The sequence below is a fragment of the Oncorhynchus mykiss genome, chromosome 18 (assembly GCF_057628025.1).
Source record: "Oncorhynchus mykiss isolate SJ-2025 chromosome 18, ASM5762802v1, whole genome shotgun sequence".
Classification (NCBI taxonomy): domain Eukaryota; kingdom Metazoa; phylum Chordata; class Actinopteri; order Salmoniformes; family Salmonidae; genus Oncorhynchus; species Oncorhynchus mykiss.
In genome coordinates, this window is record NC_143039.1 from 76323615 (window position 1) to 76342069 (window position 18455).

Genomic DNA, 18455 nt, shown 5'->3' on the forward strand with positions numbered 1-18455 from the left:
CTGATTCTCTATCATATCCTCTCTCTCTCTGATTCTCTATCATATCCTCTCTCTCTCGCTGATACTCTATCTTATCCTCTCAGAGAGATATTTGTTTCACCGCGTGCCTTTAATTTTTGAGTAAAGTACGTTGCTCACTCATTTTGCTGTCCTGCGCCTGACTTCAGGCACCAGCTACACTCACCTTCTGACAATAGCCTCTCTCTCTCTCTCTGATTCTCTATCATAGCCTCTCTCTCGGATACTCTATCATAGCCTCTCTCTCTCTGATTCTCTATCATAGCCTCTCTCTCTCTCTCTCTCTGATTCTCTATCATAACCTCTCTCTCTCTCTCTGATTCTCTATCATATCCTCTCTCTCTCTCTCTGATTCTCTATCATAGCCTCTCTCTCTCTCTCTCGCACTCTCTCTGATACTCTATCATAGCCTCTCTCTCTCTCTCTCTCTCTGATTCTCTATCCTCTCTCTCTCTCTGATTCTCTATCATAGCCTCTCTCTCTGATACTCTATCATAGCCTCTCTCTGATTATCGATCATAGCCTCTCTCTCTCTGATTCTCTATCATAGCCTCTCTCTCTCTCTCTCTCTCTCTCTCTGATACTCTATCAAAGCCTCTCTCTCTCCCTCTCTCTCTCTCTCTCTGAATCTCTATCATATCCTCTCTCTCTCTCTCTCTCTCTCTCTGATTCTCTATCATAGCCTCTCTCTCTCTCTCTGATTCTCTATCATAGCCTCTCTCTCTGATACTCTATCATAGCCTCTCTCTCTCTCTCTGATTCTCTATCATAGCCTCTCTCTCTCTCTCTCTGATTCTCTATCATAAGCTCTCTCTCTCTTTTTGATTCTCTATCATATCCTCTCTCTCTCTCTCTGATTCTCTATCATAGCCTCTCTCTCTCTCTGATTCTCTATAATAGCCTCTCTCTCTCTGATTCTCTATCATAGCCTCTCTCTCTCTCTCTCTGATTCTCTATCATAGCCTCTCTCTCTCTGATTATCTATCATAGCCTCTCTCTGATTATCGATCATAGCCTCTCTCTCTCTGATTCTCTATCATAGCCTCTCTCTCTCTCTCTCTCTCTCTCTCTCTCTGATACTCTATCATAGCCTCTCTCTCTCTCTCTCTGATACTCTATCATATCCCCTCTCTCTCTCTCTCTCTCTCTGATACTCTATCATATCCTCTCTCTCCCTCTCTCTGATACTCTATCATATCCTCTCTCTCTCTCTCTCTCTCTCTGATACTCTATCATAGCCTCTCTCTCTCTCTCTCTGATACTCTATCATAGCCTCTCTCTCTCTCTCTCTCTCTCTCTCTCTCTCTCTGATACTCTATCATATCCTCTCTCTCCCTCTCTCTGATACTCTATCATATCCTCTCTCTCTCTCTCTCTCTCTCTGATACTCTATCATAGCCTCTCTCTCTCTCTCTCTGATACTCTATCATAGCCTCTCTCTCTCTCTCTCTCTCTTATTCTCTATCATAGCCTCTCTCTCTCTCTCTCTGATACTCTATCATAGCCTCTCTCTCTCTCTCTCTCTGATGCTCTATCATAGCCTCTCTCTCTCTCTCTCTGATACTCTATCATAGCCTCTCTCTCTCTCTCTCTCTGATTATCTATCATAGCCCCTCTCTCTCTCTCTCTCTCTCTCTCTCTCTCTCTCTCTGATACTCTATCATAGCCTCTCTCTCTCTCTGATACTCTATCAGAAGCCCACACAGATACATGGATTTACTAGGTTTATTAGCTTTCGTAAGTTTTTCCAATTGTTTAGCTGTGTTGCGAAAGTGAAAGGGCTCATAAGTAAGAATTTCACTGTGAAGTCTGCACTTCTATTTGGGCGCACATGAAAAAAATACGATTTGCTTTTTTGTCTACCATAGCCTCTCTCTCTCTCTCTCTCTCTGATTATCGATCATAGCCTCTCTCTCTCTGATTCTCTATCATAGCCTCTCTCTCTCTGATTATCTATCATAGCCTCTCTCTGATTATCGATCATAGCCTCTCTCTCTCTGATTCTCTATCATATCCTCTCTCTCTCTCTCTGATACTCTATCATAGCCTCTCTCTCTCTCTCTCTCTCTCTCTCTCTCTCTTATTCTCTATCATAGCCTCTCTCTCTCTCTCTCTCTGATACTCTATCATAGCCTCTCTCTCTCTCTCTCTGATACTCTATCATAGCCTCTCTCTCTGATTCTCTATCATAGTCTCTCTCTCTCTGATTCTCTAATATAACCTCTCTCTCTCTCTCTCTCTGATACTCTATCATAGCCCCTCTCTCTCTCTGATACTCTATCATAGCCTCTCTCTCACTCTCTGATTATATATCATAGCCCCTCTCTCTCTCTCTCTCTCTCTCTCTCTCTGATACTCTATCATAGCCTCTCTCTCTCTCTGATACTCTATCATAGCCTCTCTCTCTCTCTGATTATATATCATAGCCCCTCTCTCTCTCTCTCTCTCTCTCTCTGATACTCTATCATAGCCTCTCTCTCTCTCTGATACTCTATCAGAAGCCCACACAGATACATGGATTTACTAGGTTTATTAGCTTTCGTAAGTTTTTCCAATTGTTTAGCTGAAGTGTTGCGAAAGTGAAAGGGCTCATAAGTAAGAATTTCACTGTGAAGTCTCCACTTGTATTTGGGTGCACATGAAAAAAAATACGATTTGCTTTTTTGACTTGATGCCAGAGACCCCAACTGATGTCAATTTCAGATCTACTTTGGAAATGATATGAGCGTCATGAAACCTCTTTAAAAAAATATATAATAATAATAATTTGACTTTTCAGAACTGCTGACCACTTTTTCCATGTGATTCCTTTCTTCACAGACCTCTTCCTAAATATTTGCGTACGTGATTCATTTTGTGTACGTATTGCAGAAACAAGGGGTGACTCAACTAATCCTTTGGCTCAGTTTACTCTCCCCTATGTGTGTGCTTGCGTGTGAGTGAGTGTGTGTGTCTGTGTGTTTGTGTGTGTGCTTATCTACAGTGTATGTGTGCTTGTGTGTAGGGGATGGATGTGTGGAGAGTCAGATAAAATAGTCACCAAGGTGCAGATGGGCTTTAGGGTGTAAATAGTCCCTAAGGGGCAGATAGGCTTTAGGGTGTAGATAGTCAAATCAAATTTTATTTGTCACATACACACATGGTTAGCAGATGTTAATGCGAATGTAGCGAAATGCTTGTGCTTCTAGTTCCGAAAATGCAGTAATAACAAGTAATCTAACTAACAATTCCAAAACGACTGTCTTGTACACAGTGTAAGGGGATAAAGAATATGTACATAAGGATATATGAATGAGTGATGGTACAGAGCAGCATAGGCAAGATACAGTAGATGGTATCGGGTACAGTATGTACAAATGAGATGAGTATGTAAACAAAGTGGCATAGTATAGTATAAAGTGGCTAGTGATACATGTATTACATAAGGATACCGTCGATGATATAGAGTACAGTATATACGTATGCATATGAGATGAATAATGTAGGGTAAGTAACATTTATATAAGGTAGCATTGTTTAAAGTGGCTAGTGATATATTTACATCACTTCCCATCAATTCCCATTATTAAAGTGGCTGGAGTTGAGTCAGTGTCAGTGTGTTGGCAGCAGCCACTCAGTGTTAGTGGTGGCTGTTTAACAGTCTGATGGCCTTGAGATAGAAGCTGTTTTTCAGTCTCTCGGTCCCAGCTTTGATGCACCTGTACTGACCTCGCCTTCTGGATGATAGCGGGGTGAACAGGCAGTGGCTCGGGTGGTTGATGTCCTTGATGATCTTTATGGCCTTCCTGTGACATCGGGTGGTGTAGGTGTCCTGGAGGGCAGGTAGTTTGCCCCCGGTGATGCGTTGTGCAGACCTCACTACCCTCTGGAGAGCCTTACGGTTGAGGGCGGTGCAGTTGCCATACCAGGCGGTGATACAGCCCGCCAGGATGCTCTCGATTGTGCATCTGTAGAAGTTTGTGAGTGCTTTTGGTGACAAGCCGAATTCCTTCAGCCTCCTGAGGTTGAAGAGGCGCTGCAGATAGGCTTTAGGGTGTAGATAGTCACTAAGGTGCAGATAGGCTTTAGGGTGTAGATAGTAACTAAGGTGCAGATAGGCTTTAGGGTGTAGATAGTCACTAAGGTGCAGATAGGCTTTAGGGTGTAGATAGTCACTAAGGTGCAGATAGGCTTTAGGGTGTAAATAGTCCCTAAGGGGCAGATAGGCTTCAGGTCTGTGCATGGAGACAGTTAAGGTTAGTTGATCAGCAGTCTGATGGTCTGGTGGAAGAAGCCTGTTGGTTCGAGACCCATTGCTCTACCACTCCACTCCACACACACACAGGCACACATACACACTACTCCAGACACACACACACCACTATGTTTTTGTGTGTTTGCCAAGGTATCCTGCTGACAACATTCACAACCTAAGAGCGTTTCTCTCTCTCTCTCTCTTTCTCTCTCTCTCTCTCTCTCTCTCTCTCTCTCTTTCTCTCTCTCTCTCTCTCTCTCTCTCTCCCTCTCCCTCCCTCTCTTTCGCTCTCTCTCTCCCTCCTGCTCTCTCCCTCTCTTTCCCTCTCTCTCCCTCCCTCTCCCTTTCTGCTGTGTGAGTGAGTGTTTGTCTGTGTATGTGTGTTTGTCTGTGTGTGTGTGTGTTCCAGAGAACTGTGTGATCCAGCAGGCTCTATGTGGCTGATGTGAGTAACGGTAAGTCTTTAAAAAGGGGTAAATATTCGCAAAGCCGAAGATAACAGACAGAATCCCCTCAGAGCTTAACCACACACATGTCCTCAGAGCTTAACCACACACATGTCCTCAGAGCTTAACCACACACATGTCCTCAGAGCTTAACCACACACATGTCCTCAGAGCTTAACCACACACATGTCCTCAGAGCTTAACCACACACATGTCCTCAGAGCTTAACCACACACATGCCCTCAGAGCTTAACCACACACATGCCCTCAGAGCTTAACCACACACATGTCCTCAGAGCTTAACCACACACATGTCCTCAGAGCTTAACCACACACATGTCCTCAGAGCTTAACCACACACATGTCCTCAGAGCTTAACCACACACACATGTCCTCAGAGCTTAACCACACACATGCCCTCAGAGCTTAACCACACACATGTCCTCAGAGCTTAACCACACACATGTCCTCAGAGCTTAACCACACACATGTCCTCAGAGCTTAACCACACACATGTCCTCAGAGCTTAACCACACACATGTCCTCAGAGCTTAACCACACACACATGTCCTCAGAGCTTAACCACACACATGTCCTCAGAGCTTAACCACACACATGTCCTCAGAGCTTAACCACACACATGTCCTCAGAGCTTAACCACACACATGTCCTCAGAGCTTAACCACACACATGTCCTCAGAGCTTAACCACACACATGTCCTCAGAGCTTAACCACACACATGTCCTCAGAGCTTAACCACACACATGTCCTCAGAGCTTAACCACACACATGTCCTCAGAGCTTAACCACACACATGTCCTCAGAGCTTAACCACACACATGTCCTCAGAGCTTAACCACACACACATGTCCTCAGAGCTTAACCACACACATGTCCTCAGAGCTTAACCACACACATGTCCTCAGAGCTTAACCACACACATGTCCTCAGAGCTTAACCACACACATGTCCTCAGAGCTTAACCACACACATGTCCTCAGAGCTTAACCACACACATGTCCTCAGAGCTTAACCACACACATGTCATCAGAGCTTAACCACACACATGTCCTCAGAGCTTAACCACACACATGTCCTCAGAGCTTAACCACACACATGTCCTCAGAGCTTAACCACACACATGTCCTCAGAGCTTAACCACACACATGTCCTCAGAGCTTAACCACACACATGTCCTCAGACATGTCCACCAACAGGCAAGCGTCTTAACGGACATATTCAAGCTGTCCTAGTCCCAGGATGTAATACCAATTTATTTCAAGATTACCACCCCCTTGTTCCTGTTCCCAAGAAATCAAAGGAAAACTTTTTTCAATTACTATTGTCCTGTATTGCTTACATCTGTCACCATGTGCCTGGAGAGACTGGAGAGACTGGTTCCTGGAGAGACTGGTGTCTGTAGAGACTGGTGCCTAGAGAGACTGGAGAGACTGGTGCCTGGAGAGACTGGAGAGACTGGTGCCTGGAGAGACTGGTACCTGGAAAACTGGAGAGACTGGTGCCTGGAGAGACTGGTGCCTAGAGATACTGGAGAGACTGGTGCCTGGAGAGACTGGAGAGACTGGTGCCTAGAGAGACTGGAGAGACTGGTGCCTGGAGAGACTGGAGAGATTGGTGCATGGAGAGACTGGAGAGACTGGTGCCTGGAGAGACTGGAGAGATTGGTGCCTGGAGAGACTGGAGAGACTGGTGCCTGTAGAGACTGGAGAGACTGGTGCCTGGAGAGACAGAAGAGACTGGTGCATGGAGAGACTGGTGCATGGAGAGACTGGTGCGTGGAGAGACTGGTGCATGGAAAACTGGAGAGACTGGTGCCTGGAGAGACTGGAGAGACTGGATAGACTGGTGCCTGGAGAGACTGGTGCCTGGAGAGACTGGTGCATGGAGAGACTGGTGCGTAGAGAGACTGGTGCCTGGAAAACTGGAGAGACTGGTGCATGGAGAGACTGGTGCGTGGAGAGACTGGTGCCTGGAGAGACTGGTACCTGGAAAACTGGAGAGACTGGTGCCTGAGAGACTGTAGAGACTGGAGAGACTGGTGCCTGGAGAGACTGGTGCCTGGAAAACTGGAGAGACTGGTGCCTGGAGAGACTGGAAAGACTGGAGAGAATGGAGAGACTGGTGCCTGTAGAGAATGGAGCCTGGAGAGACTGGTTCCTGGAGAGAATGGAGCCTGGAGAGACTGGTTCCTGGAGAGAATGGAGCCTGGAGAGGCTGGTGCCTGGAGTGATTGGTTCCTGGAGAGACTGGAGAAAATGGAGAGACTGGTTCCTGGAGAGAATGGAGCCTGGAGAGACTGGTTCCTGGAGAGAATGGAGCCTGGAGAGACTGGTGCCTGGAGAGACTGGTGCCTGGAGAGACTGGTGCCTGGAGAGACTGGTGCATGGAGAGACTGGTGCCTAGAGAGACTGGAGAGACTGGTTCCTGGAGAGAATGGTGCCTAGAGAGACTGGTGCCTAGAGAGACTGGAGAGACTGGTGCATGGAGAGACTGGTGCCTGGAGAGACTGGTGCCTGGAAAGTCTGGTTCCTGGAGAGACTGGTACCTGGAGAGACTTGTCCCTGGAGAGACTGGTGCATGGAGAGACTGGTGCCTAGAGAGACTGGAGAGACTGGTTCCTGGAGAGACTGGTGTCTATAGAAACTGGAGAGACTGGTGCATGGAGAGACTGGTGACTGGAGAGACTGGTGCATGGAGAGACTGGTGCCTGGAGAGACTGGAGAGACTGGTGACTGGAGAGACTGGTGCCTAGAGAGACTGGAGAGACTGGTGCCTAGAGAGACTCGAGAGACTGGTGCATGGAGAAACGGCTGCCTGGAGAGACTGGTACCTAGAGAGACTGGCGAGACTGGGGCATGGAGAGACTGGTGCCTGGAGAGACTGGTGCATGGAGAGACTGGTGCCTGGAGAGACTGGAGAGACTGGTGCCTGGAGAGACTGGTGCCTAGAGAGACTGGAGAGACTGGTTCCTGGAGAGACTGGTGCCTAGAGAGACTGGAGAGACTGGTGCCTGGAGAGACTGGTGCCTGGAGAGACTGGTTCCTGGAGAGACTGGTGCCTAGAGAGACTGGAGAGACTGGTGCCTGGAGAGACTGGTGCCTAGAGAGACTGGAGAGACTGGTGCCTAGATAGACTGGTGAGACTGGTGCATGGAGAGACTGGTGCCTCGAGACACTGGTGCCTGTAGAGACTGGTGCCTGGAGAGACTGGAGAGACTGGTGCATGGAGAGACTGGTGCCTATAGACTCTGGTGCATGGAGAGACTGGTGCCTATAGACACTGGAGAGACTGGTGCCTGGGGAGACTGGTGCATAGAGAGACTGGTGCCTGGAGAGACTGGTGCCTAGAGAGACTGGAGAGACTGGTGCCTGGAAAGACTGGAGAGACTGGTGCCTGGAGAGACTGGAGAGACTGGTGCCTGTAGAGACTGGTGCCTGGAGAGACTGGAGAGACTGGTGCCGGGAGAGATTGGAGAGACTGGAGAGACTGGTGCCTGTAGAGACTGGTGCCTGGAGAGACTGGAGAGACTGGTGCCTGTAGAGACTGGAGAGACTGGAGAGACTGGTGCCTGGACACATGATATCCATCATCCCAGACCCTGTATCCAGTAAAATTTGCACACTGCCTCAATAGATCCACAAACTATGCAATCTCAACGGAACTGAATGCTGCTCTATCCCACTTTGACAAGAATAACACATTATATGAGAATGCTGCTCATTGACTACAGTTCAGAATTAATCCCTATTGTTCCCTCCAGGCACGACACCAAGCTCAGAGCCCTGGGTCTGGACACCTCCCTCTGCAGCTGGATCCTGGACTTCCTGATGGGCAGACCACTTGCTGTGAGGATTAGGCAAAAACACCTCCTCTACACTTGACTCTTAAAACAGGGGTCCCCCAGGGGTGTGTCCTTAGTCCTCTCCCTGTTCACCCATGACTGACAGAGCCCTGGGTCTGGACAGCTGCAGCTGGATCCTGGACTTCCTGATGGGCAGACCACTTGCTGTGAGGATTAGGCAAAAACAGATCTGCCATACAGGAACGCAGGTTTCAAGTTCCTGTTTCATGTTTTGTTAGTAGTATGTACGGCATACACGTGTTGTACATCGTCCAATGAAACGTTTACTGGCAGGTTGCTTGCGAACAACAACAACAACAAGAGATGACAACAGGAAGTAAATGGCTCAGTAGAATAGAGTAATATATTTAATCAGTATAATACTGGAAGGCACACGTGACTTGCCTAGTTAAAGGTGGAATAAAAAAAATATTAAACAAAAATGGGGAAGTGGGGGACAGAGGCAAGTGTATAACTGAGCAGTATAGTAAGAGTCTGTTAGCAACAGTTGTAGTGTGTGTCTGTAGCAGGAATATATATATATATATATATATATATATATATATATATATATACAGTGCCTTGCGAAAGTATTCGGCCCCCTTGAACTTTGCGACCTTTTGCCACATTTCAGGCTTCAAACATAAAGATATAAAACGGTATTTTTTTGTGAAGAATCAACAACAAGTGGGACACAATCATGAAATGGAACGACATTTATTGGATATTTCAAACTTTTTTAACAAATCAAAAACTGAAAGATTTGGCGTGTATATGTGTGTACACTGTACTGTATGTGTGCTAAGGGGTGGAGAATCTAAGCAGGTGGTCAGTCCTGTTGAAGTGTTCAGCAGTCTGATGGCTTGTAGATAGAAACGGTCTCTGAGCCTGTTGGTATCCGACCTCTTATAGAAGCCCCAGAGGTGTGTGCTTAGCGCCCTCCTGTACTCCGTGTTCATCCACGATAGTGTGACTAAACACGACACCAACTACATCATCAAGTTGCTGACAACATGACTGAGTCTCTCTCTCTCTCTCTCCCTCTGTCTCTCAATTCAATTCAATTTAAATCAAGGGGCTTTATAGGCATGTGTTAACATTGCCAAAGCAAGTGAGGTTGATAATATACAAAAGTGAAATAAAACAATCAAAATTAACAGTAAACATTACACATACAGAAGTTTCAAAACAATAAAGACATTACAAATGTCATATTATGTATAGTGCTGTACAAATGGTGTTTGTACAACAGTGTTGTAACAATGTACAAATGGTTAAAGTACACAAGGGAAAATAACTAAGCATAAATATGGGTTGTATTTACAATGGTGTTTGTTCTTCACCGGTTGCCCCTTTTCTTGCGGTAACAGGTCACAAATCTTGCTGCTGTGATGGCACACTGTGCGAGTTCACCCAATAGATATGGGAGTTTATCAATATTGGGTTTGTTTTCGAATTCTTTGTGGATCTGTGTAATCTGAGGGAAATATGAGTCTCTAATATGGTCATACTGTCACGGACGTTAAAAGAAGAGGACCAAGGTGCGGCATGGTGAGCGTCCATTTCCTTTCATTAATAAATTGAATTTTATGTTCCTTTTGATGGCATAGAATGCCTTTCTTGCCTTGTCTCTCAGATCGTTCACAGCTTTGTGGAAGTTACCTGTGGCCCTGATGTTTAGGCTAAGGTATGTATCATTTTTTTGTGTGCTCTAGGGCAATGGTGTCTAGATGGAATTTGAATTTGTGGTCCTGGCAACTGGACCTTTTTTGGAAGACCATCATTTTGATCTTACCAAGATTTACTGTCAGGGCCCAGGTCTGGCAGAATCTGTGCAGAATATCTAGGTGCTAATGTAGGCCCTCCTTGGTTGGGGACAGAAGCACCAGATCATCAGCAAACAGTAGACATTTGACTTAAGATTCTAGTAGGGTGAGGCCGGGTGCTGCAGACATTTCTAGTGCCCGCGCCAGTTCGTTGATATATATCTTGAAGAGGGTGGGGCTTAAGCTGCATCCCTGTCTCACCCCACGACCCTGTGTGAAGAAACGTGTGTTTTGCCAATTTTAACCGCACACTTGTTGTTTGTGTACATGGATTTTATAATGTCGTATGTTTTACCCCCAACACCACTTTCCATCAGTTTGTATAGCAGACCCTCATGCCAAATTGAGTCAAAGGCATTTTTGAAATCAACAAAGCATGAGAAGACTTTGCCTTTGTTTTGGTTTGTTTGGTTGTCAATTAGGGTGTCAATTAGGGTCTGTTGTATGGTAATTTGGCAAAAAGCCAATTTGATATTTGCTCAGTACATTGTTTTCATTGAGGAAATGTACGAGTCTGCTGTTAATGATAATGCAGAGGACTTTCCCAAGGTTACTGTTGACACATATTCCACGGAAGTTATTGGGGTCAAATTTGTCTCCACTTTTGTGGATTGTGGTGATCAGTCCTTGGTTCCAAATATTGGGGAAGATGCCAGAGCTAAGGATGATGTTAAAGAGTTTTAGTATTGCCAATTGAAATTTTCTTTCTCTATATTTGATCATTTCATTGAGGATACCATCAACACCACAGGCCTTTTTGGGTTGGAGGGTTTTTTATTTTGTCCTGTAGCTCATAGCTCAAGGTAATTGGAGAATCCAGTGGGTTCTGGTAGTCTGTAATAGTTGATTCTAAGATTTGTATTTGATCATGTATATGTTTTTGCTCTTTATTCTTTGCTATAGAGCCAAACATATTGGAGAAGTGGTTTACTCATACATCTCCATTTTGGATAGATAATTATTTGTGTTGTTGTTTGTTCAGTGTTTTCCAATTTTCCCAGAAGTGGTTAGAGTCTATGGATTCTTCAATGAAATTGAGCTGATTTCTGACGTGCTGTTCCTTCTTTTCCCGTAGTGTATTTCTGTATTGTTTTAGTGATTCACCATAGTAAAGGCGTAGACTCAGGTTTTCTATGTTTCCATGTTTTTGGTTGTACTGTTAAGATTTTCTACTGCCAAGTTTACACCTTCACTATTACAGTGGAAAGTTTTACCCAGGAAATTGTCTAAAAGGGATTGAATTTGTTGTTGCCTAATTGTTTTTTGGTAGGTTTCCAAACTGCATTCCTTCCATCTATAGCATTTCTTAATGTTACTCAATTCCTTTGGCTTTGATGCCTCATGATTGAGTATTGCTCTGTTGAAATAAGTAGCTCTCTCTCTCCATACATCTCTCCCCCTCCCCCCCACCTCTCTCTCTCGCTTCCTCTCTCTCTCTCTCTCTCTTCCTCTCTCTCTCTCTCTCTCCATACATCTCTCCCCATCCCCCCCACCTCTCTCTGTGTGTAGAAACAGGATTTGGAGATTATGGAGCTTGTCTAACCTTCATGGATATTCACGCTCCGTCTCCGTCTACGACAGAGGGTTGTCATGGGAGACGTATGCTCCCAGAGCTGCCTCCAGCTCTCCTCTCTCCGCGTCTCCGCCTCTCCTCTCTCTTTTCCCCTCCACCTCTTCTCCCCTCCACCTTTGCTCTCTCTCCTCTCTCAACCCCTCCGCCTCTCATCTCCTCTCTCCCTCCAGCTCTCCTCTCTCCGCATCTCCACCTCTCCTCTCTCTTTTCCCCTCCACCTCTTCTCCCCTCCACCTTTGCTCTCTCTCCTCTCTCAACCCCTCCTCCTCTCCTCTTCTCTCTCTCCTCCCTCCACCTCTCCACCTCCGCTCTATCTCCTCTCTCACATCTCTCCACCTCTCCTCTCTCTCTTTCCTTCCACCTCTCCTCTCTCTCCTCTCTCTCCTCCCCTCCACCTCTCCTCTCTTCCCTCCCCTCCACCTCTCCTCTCTCTCCTCCCCTCCACCTCTCATCTCTCCTCCCCATCTCTCCTCTCTCTCCTCCCCTCCACCTCTCCTCAATTCTTCCCCTCTCTCTACCCCTCCACCTCTCTCTTCTCTATCCTCCCTCCACCTCTCCTCTAGTCTCTCTACCCCTCCACCTCTCTCCTCTCTCCATTCTCTCTCCTCCCCTCCACCTCTCCTCTCTCCTCCCCTCCACCTCTCTCCTCTCTCTCCTCCCCTCCACCTCTCCTCCCCTCCACCTCTCTTCTCTCCTCCCCTCCACCCCTCTCCTCTCTCTCCTCCACTCCACTTCTCCTCTCTTTCCTCCCCTCCAACTCTCCTCTCTCTCCTCCCCTCCACCTCTCCTCTCTCCTCCCCCTCTCCTCTCTCTCCTCCCTCCCACCTCTTCTCTATCTACCCCTCTCCTCTCTCTCCTCCCCTCCACCTCTCCTCTCTCCTCCACCTCTCCATCTCTCTCCTCCCCTCCACCTCTCCTCTCTCTCCTCCCCTCCATCTCACCTCTCTCTCCTTTCTCCTCTCTCCCCTCTCTCCTCCCCTTGATATGCAACAGCTTTGTGAGGTTATGAGGGTTAAGGTTAGAGGACCTGGGTTTCTGTAAAGAAAGAAACACTTCCTGCATCTCTTCTCCCCTTCTAGAACTTCCGTGGGGGTCTAGAACGTGAAGGGTCTTCATTATTATTATTATTACTTCATTCATTCTAGAACGGGTCGTGAAGCAAACACCTGTTTTGGGGTCACCACTAATCCTGATTGGATGCGAGGTGCATTAGTTTGTATCCATAAAGCTTCACATGTCGGCACAGTAGATCAAGAAGGAATAAGGCAATTTTTAGTTATTTATTTAGTTATATTTATTTATTTTAACCTTTATTTAACCAGGTAGGCAAGTTGAGAACAAGTTCTCATTTACAATTGCGACCTGGACCAAGAATAAAGCAAAGCAGTTTGACACATATAACAACACAGAGTTACACATGGAGTAAAACAAACATACAGTCAATAATACAGTATAAAAACGAGTCTACAGTGCCTTGCGAAAGTATTCGGTCCCCTTGAACTTTGCGACCTTTTGCCACATTTCAGGCTTCAAACATAAAGATATAAAACTGTATTTTTTTGTGAAGAATCAACAACAAGTGGGACACAATCATGAAGTGGAACGACATTTATTGGATATTTCAAACTTTTTTAACAAATAAAAAACTGAAAAATTGATAGTGCAAAATTATTCAGCCCCCTTAAGTTAATACTTTGTAGCGCCACCTTTTGCTGCGATTACAGCTGTAAGTCGCTTGGGGTATGTCTCTATCAGTTTTGCACATCGAGAGACTGACATTTTTTCCCATTCCTCCTTGCAAAACAGCTCGAGCTCAGTGAGGTTGGATGGAGAGCATTTGTGAACAGCAGTTTTCAGTTCTTTCCACAGATTCTCGATTGGATTCAGGTCTGGACTTTGACTTGGCCATTCTAACACCTGGATATGTTTATTTTTGAACCATTCCATTGTAGATTTTGCTTTATGTTTTGGATCATTGTCTTGTTGGAAGACAAATCTCCGTCCCAGTCTCAGGTCTTTTGCAGACTCCATCAGGTTTTCTTCCAGAATGGTCCTGTATTTGGCTCCATCCATCTTCCCATCAATTTTAACCATCTTCCCTGTCCCTGCTGAAGAAAAGCAGGCCCAAACCATGATGCTGACACCACCATGTTTGACAGTGGGGATGGTGTGTTCAGCTGTGTTGCTTTTACGCCAAACATAACGTTTTGCATTGTTGCCAAAAAGTTCAATTTTGGTTTCATCTGACCAGAGCACCTTCTTCCACATGTTTGGTGTGACTCCCAGGTGGCTTGTGGCAAACTTTAAACGACACTTTTTATGGATATCTTTAAGAAATGGCTTTCTTCTTGCCACTCTTCCATAAAGGCCAGATTTGTGCAATATACGACTGATTGTTGTCCTATGGACAGAGTCTCCCACCTCAGCTGTAGATCTCTGCAGTTCATCCAGAGTGATCATGGGCCTCTTGGCTGCATCTCTGATCAGTCTTCTCCTTGTATGAGCTGAAAGTTTAGAGGGACGGCCAGGTCTTGGTAGATTTGCAGTGGTCTGATACTCCTTCCAATTCAATATTATCGCTTGCACAGTGCTCCTTGGGATGTTTAAAGCTTGGGAAATCTTTTTGTATCCAAATCCGGCTTTAAACTTCTTCACAACAGTATCTCGGACATGCCTGGTGTGTTCCTTGTTCTTCATGATGCTCTCTGCGCTTTTAACGGACCTCTGAGACTATCACAGTGCAGGTGCATTTATACGGAGACTTGATTACACACAGGTGGATTGTATTTATCATCATTAGTCATTTAGGTCAACATTGGATCATTCAGAGATCCTCACTGAACTTCTGGAGAGAGTTTGCTGCACTGAAAGTAAAGGGGCTGAATAATTTTGCACGCCCAATTTTTCAGTTTTTGATTTGTTAAAAAAGTTTGAAATATCCAATAAATGTTGTTCCACTTCATGATTGTGTCCCACTTGTTGTTGATTCTTCACAAAAAAATACAGTTTTATATCTTTATGTTTGAAGAATGAAATGTGGCAAAAGGTCGCAAAGTTCAAGGGGGCCGAATACTTTCGCAAGGCTCTGTATATACGATGTGAGCAAATGAGGTGAGATAAGGGAGGTAAAGGCAAAAAAAGGCCATGGTGGCAAAGTAAATACAATATAGCAAGTAAAACACTGGAATGGTTGATTTGCAGTGGAAGAATGTGCAAAGTAGAGATAGAAATAAAGGAGCAAAATAAATAAATTAAATACAGTAGGGGGAGAGGTAGTTGTTTGGGCTAAATTATAGGTGGGCTATGCACAGGTGCAGTAATCTGTGAGCTGCTCTGACAGTTGGTGCTTAAAGCTAGTGAGGGAGATAAGTGTTTCCAGTTTCAGAGATTTTTGTAGTTCGTTCCAGTCATTGGCAGCAGAGAACTGGAAGGAGGCGGCCAAAGAAATAATTGGTTTTGGGGGTGACCAGAGAGATATACCTGCTGGAGTGCGTGCTACAGGTGGGTGCTGCTATGGTGACCAGCGAGCTGAGATAAGGGGGGACTTTACCTAGCAGGGTCTTGTAGATGACCTGGAGCCAGTGGGTTTGGCGATGAGTATGAAGCGAGAGCCAGCCAACGAGAGCGTACAGGTCGCAGTGTTGGGTAGTATATGGGGCTTTGGGGACAAAAATGGATGGCACTGTGATAGACTGCATCCAATTTATTGAGTAGGGTATTTGAGGCTATTTTGTAAATGACGTCGCCAAATTCGAGGATCGGTAGGATGGTCAGTTTTACAAGGGTATGTTTGGCAGCATGAGTGAAGGAGGCTTTGTTGCAAAATAGGAAGCCAATTCTAGATTTAACTTTGGATTGGAGATGTTTGATGTGAGTCTGGAAGGAGAGTTTACAGTCTAACCAGACGCCTAGGTATTTGTAATTGTCCACATATTCTAAGACAGAACCGTCTGGAGTAGTGATGTTGGACGGGCGGGCAGGTCCAGGCAGCGATCGGTTGAAGACCATGCATTTAGTTTTACTTGTTATCAAGAGCAATTGGAGGCCATGGAATGAGAGTTGTATGGCATTGAAGCTCGTCTGGAGGGTTGTTAACAAACTATGGTTTTCGCAAGTCGGTTAGGACATCTACTTTGTGCATGAGACAAGTCATTTTTTACATACACTAAGTTGACTGTGCCTTTAAACAGCTTGGAAAATTCCAGAAAATGATATCATGACTTTAGAAGCTTCGGATAGGCTAATTGACTTCATTTAAGTCAATTGGAGGGGTACCTGTGGATGTATTTTAAGGCCTACCTTCAAACTCAGAGCCTATTTTCTTGACATCATGGGAAAATCAAAATAACTCAGCCAAGACCTCAGAAAACAAATTGCAGACAACCACAAATCTGGTTCATCCTTGGGAGCAATTTCCAAACGCCTGAAGGTATCACAATCATCTGTACAAACAATAGTACGCAAGTATAAACACCACGGGACCACGCAGCCGTCATACCGCTCAGAAAGGAGGCGCGTTCTGTCTCCTAGAGATGAATATATTTTGGTGCGAAAAATGCAAATCAATCCCAGAACAACAGCAAAGAGCCTTGTGAAGATGCTGGAGGAAACAGGTACAAAAGTATCTATATCCACAGTAAAACGAGTCCCATGGCGACACAAACTGAAAGGCCGCTCAGCAAGGAAGAAGCCACTGCTCCAACAACGCCATAAAAAAGCAAGGGGCTGAAGAACACCATCCCAACCGTGAAGCATGGGGGTGGCAGCATCATGTTGTGGGGGTGCTTCGCTGCAGGAGGGAGCAGTCTATACTGACGCTTAGCTTGTTTCATTGCCTTGCTGAGGGAATAGCTACACTGTTTGTATTCGGTCATGTTTTCAGTCACCTTGCCCTAGTTAAAAGCAATGGATGGCGCTTTCAGTTTTGCGCGAATGCTACCATCAATCCACGGTTTCTGGTTGGGGAATGTTTTAATAGTTGCTGTGGGTACGACATCGACCAATGCAATTGCTAATGAACTCGCTCACCAAATTAGCTTATTTGTCAATGTTGATGTTTGACGCAATGCGGAACATATCCCAATCAATGTGATCGAAGCAATCTTGAAGCGTGGAATCAGATTGGTCGGACCAGCGTTGAACAGACCTGAGCGCGCAAGCTTCCTGTTTTTGTTTTTTGTCTATAGGCTGGAAGTAACGAAATGGAGTCCTGGTCAGCTTTTCTGAAAGGAGGGCGGGGGAGGGCCTTATATGCGTCGCGGAAGTTAGAATAACAATGATCCAGGGTTTTACCAGCCCTGGTAGCACAATCGATATGCTGATAGATTTTAGGGAGTCTTGTTTTCAGATTAGCCTTGTTAAAATCTCCAGCTACATTAAATGCAGTCTCAGGATACCCTTGCTCTGATTTCGTCTACCTTGTTGTCAAGAGACTGGACATTGGCGAGTAGTATGCTAGGGAGCGGTGCGCGATATGCCCGTCTACGGAGCACCTTTTACGGCGTCGCTGTTTTGGTTCGCCGGCTGGGATCCGATCCATTGTCCTGGGTGGAAGGCAAAACACAGCATCCGCTTCAGGAAAAGTCCTATTCCTGGTCGTAATGATGGTGAGTTGACGTTGCTCTTTTATCCAGTAGTTCCTCCCGATTGTAATGAAACCTAAGATTACCTGGGGTACCAATGTAATAACTAACACAATAAAAAAACAAAATACTGCATAGTTTCCTAGGAACGCGAAGAGAGGCGGCCATCTCTGTCGGCGCCGGAAATAAAGTGTTACAGACAAATTAGACCCATACAATTACCGTGGCAACAACAACCTGGGGGGAAATATTCTGTGAACAGCAGATTACTAGACTTTCTCAGTGAACAAATCAAATCAGTGAATCAAAACAAAACAACATTTTCTTCTGCTTTGTAAATTTCTAAAAAAAAAGCCTTTGATTCAATTTGTGCATGAATGTATTTCACTCAAATTAATTGAAAGTGTTGTGGGCTGGAAAAACATATGATGTCATCAAATCAATGTACACAAATAACAAATGTGAGATAAAAATACAGGTTTATTTTCCTAAGGGTGCAGAGTAAATGGGGAAACAACTTGTGATCAAGTTTATTTAATATCTATACGAATTAATTGGCAAAAAAAACACTATATTGATCAACAGAACCTGGTCTCAGTCTTAACGACACAGAAATAAAACTCCTCCTATATGTAGATGGACTGGTGCTGCTGTCCATCACAAAAGAGGGGCTACAGCAACAACTAGATCCTCTGCTACAGTTCTGTCAGACCTGGGCACCGACAGTTAATCTCAAAAAGATCAAGTGATGATTTTACAGAAAATGTCCAGCTGTCAGGAAAAGCAATATCAAATTTTACCGGGTTCCACTGATCAAGAGTACACGTGATCATATCTCTGTATAATACTCTGTGTTGCCGTGAATTCTTTTTGGACTTGGGGACTGTGAAGATGCCCTTGGTGGCATGTCTTG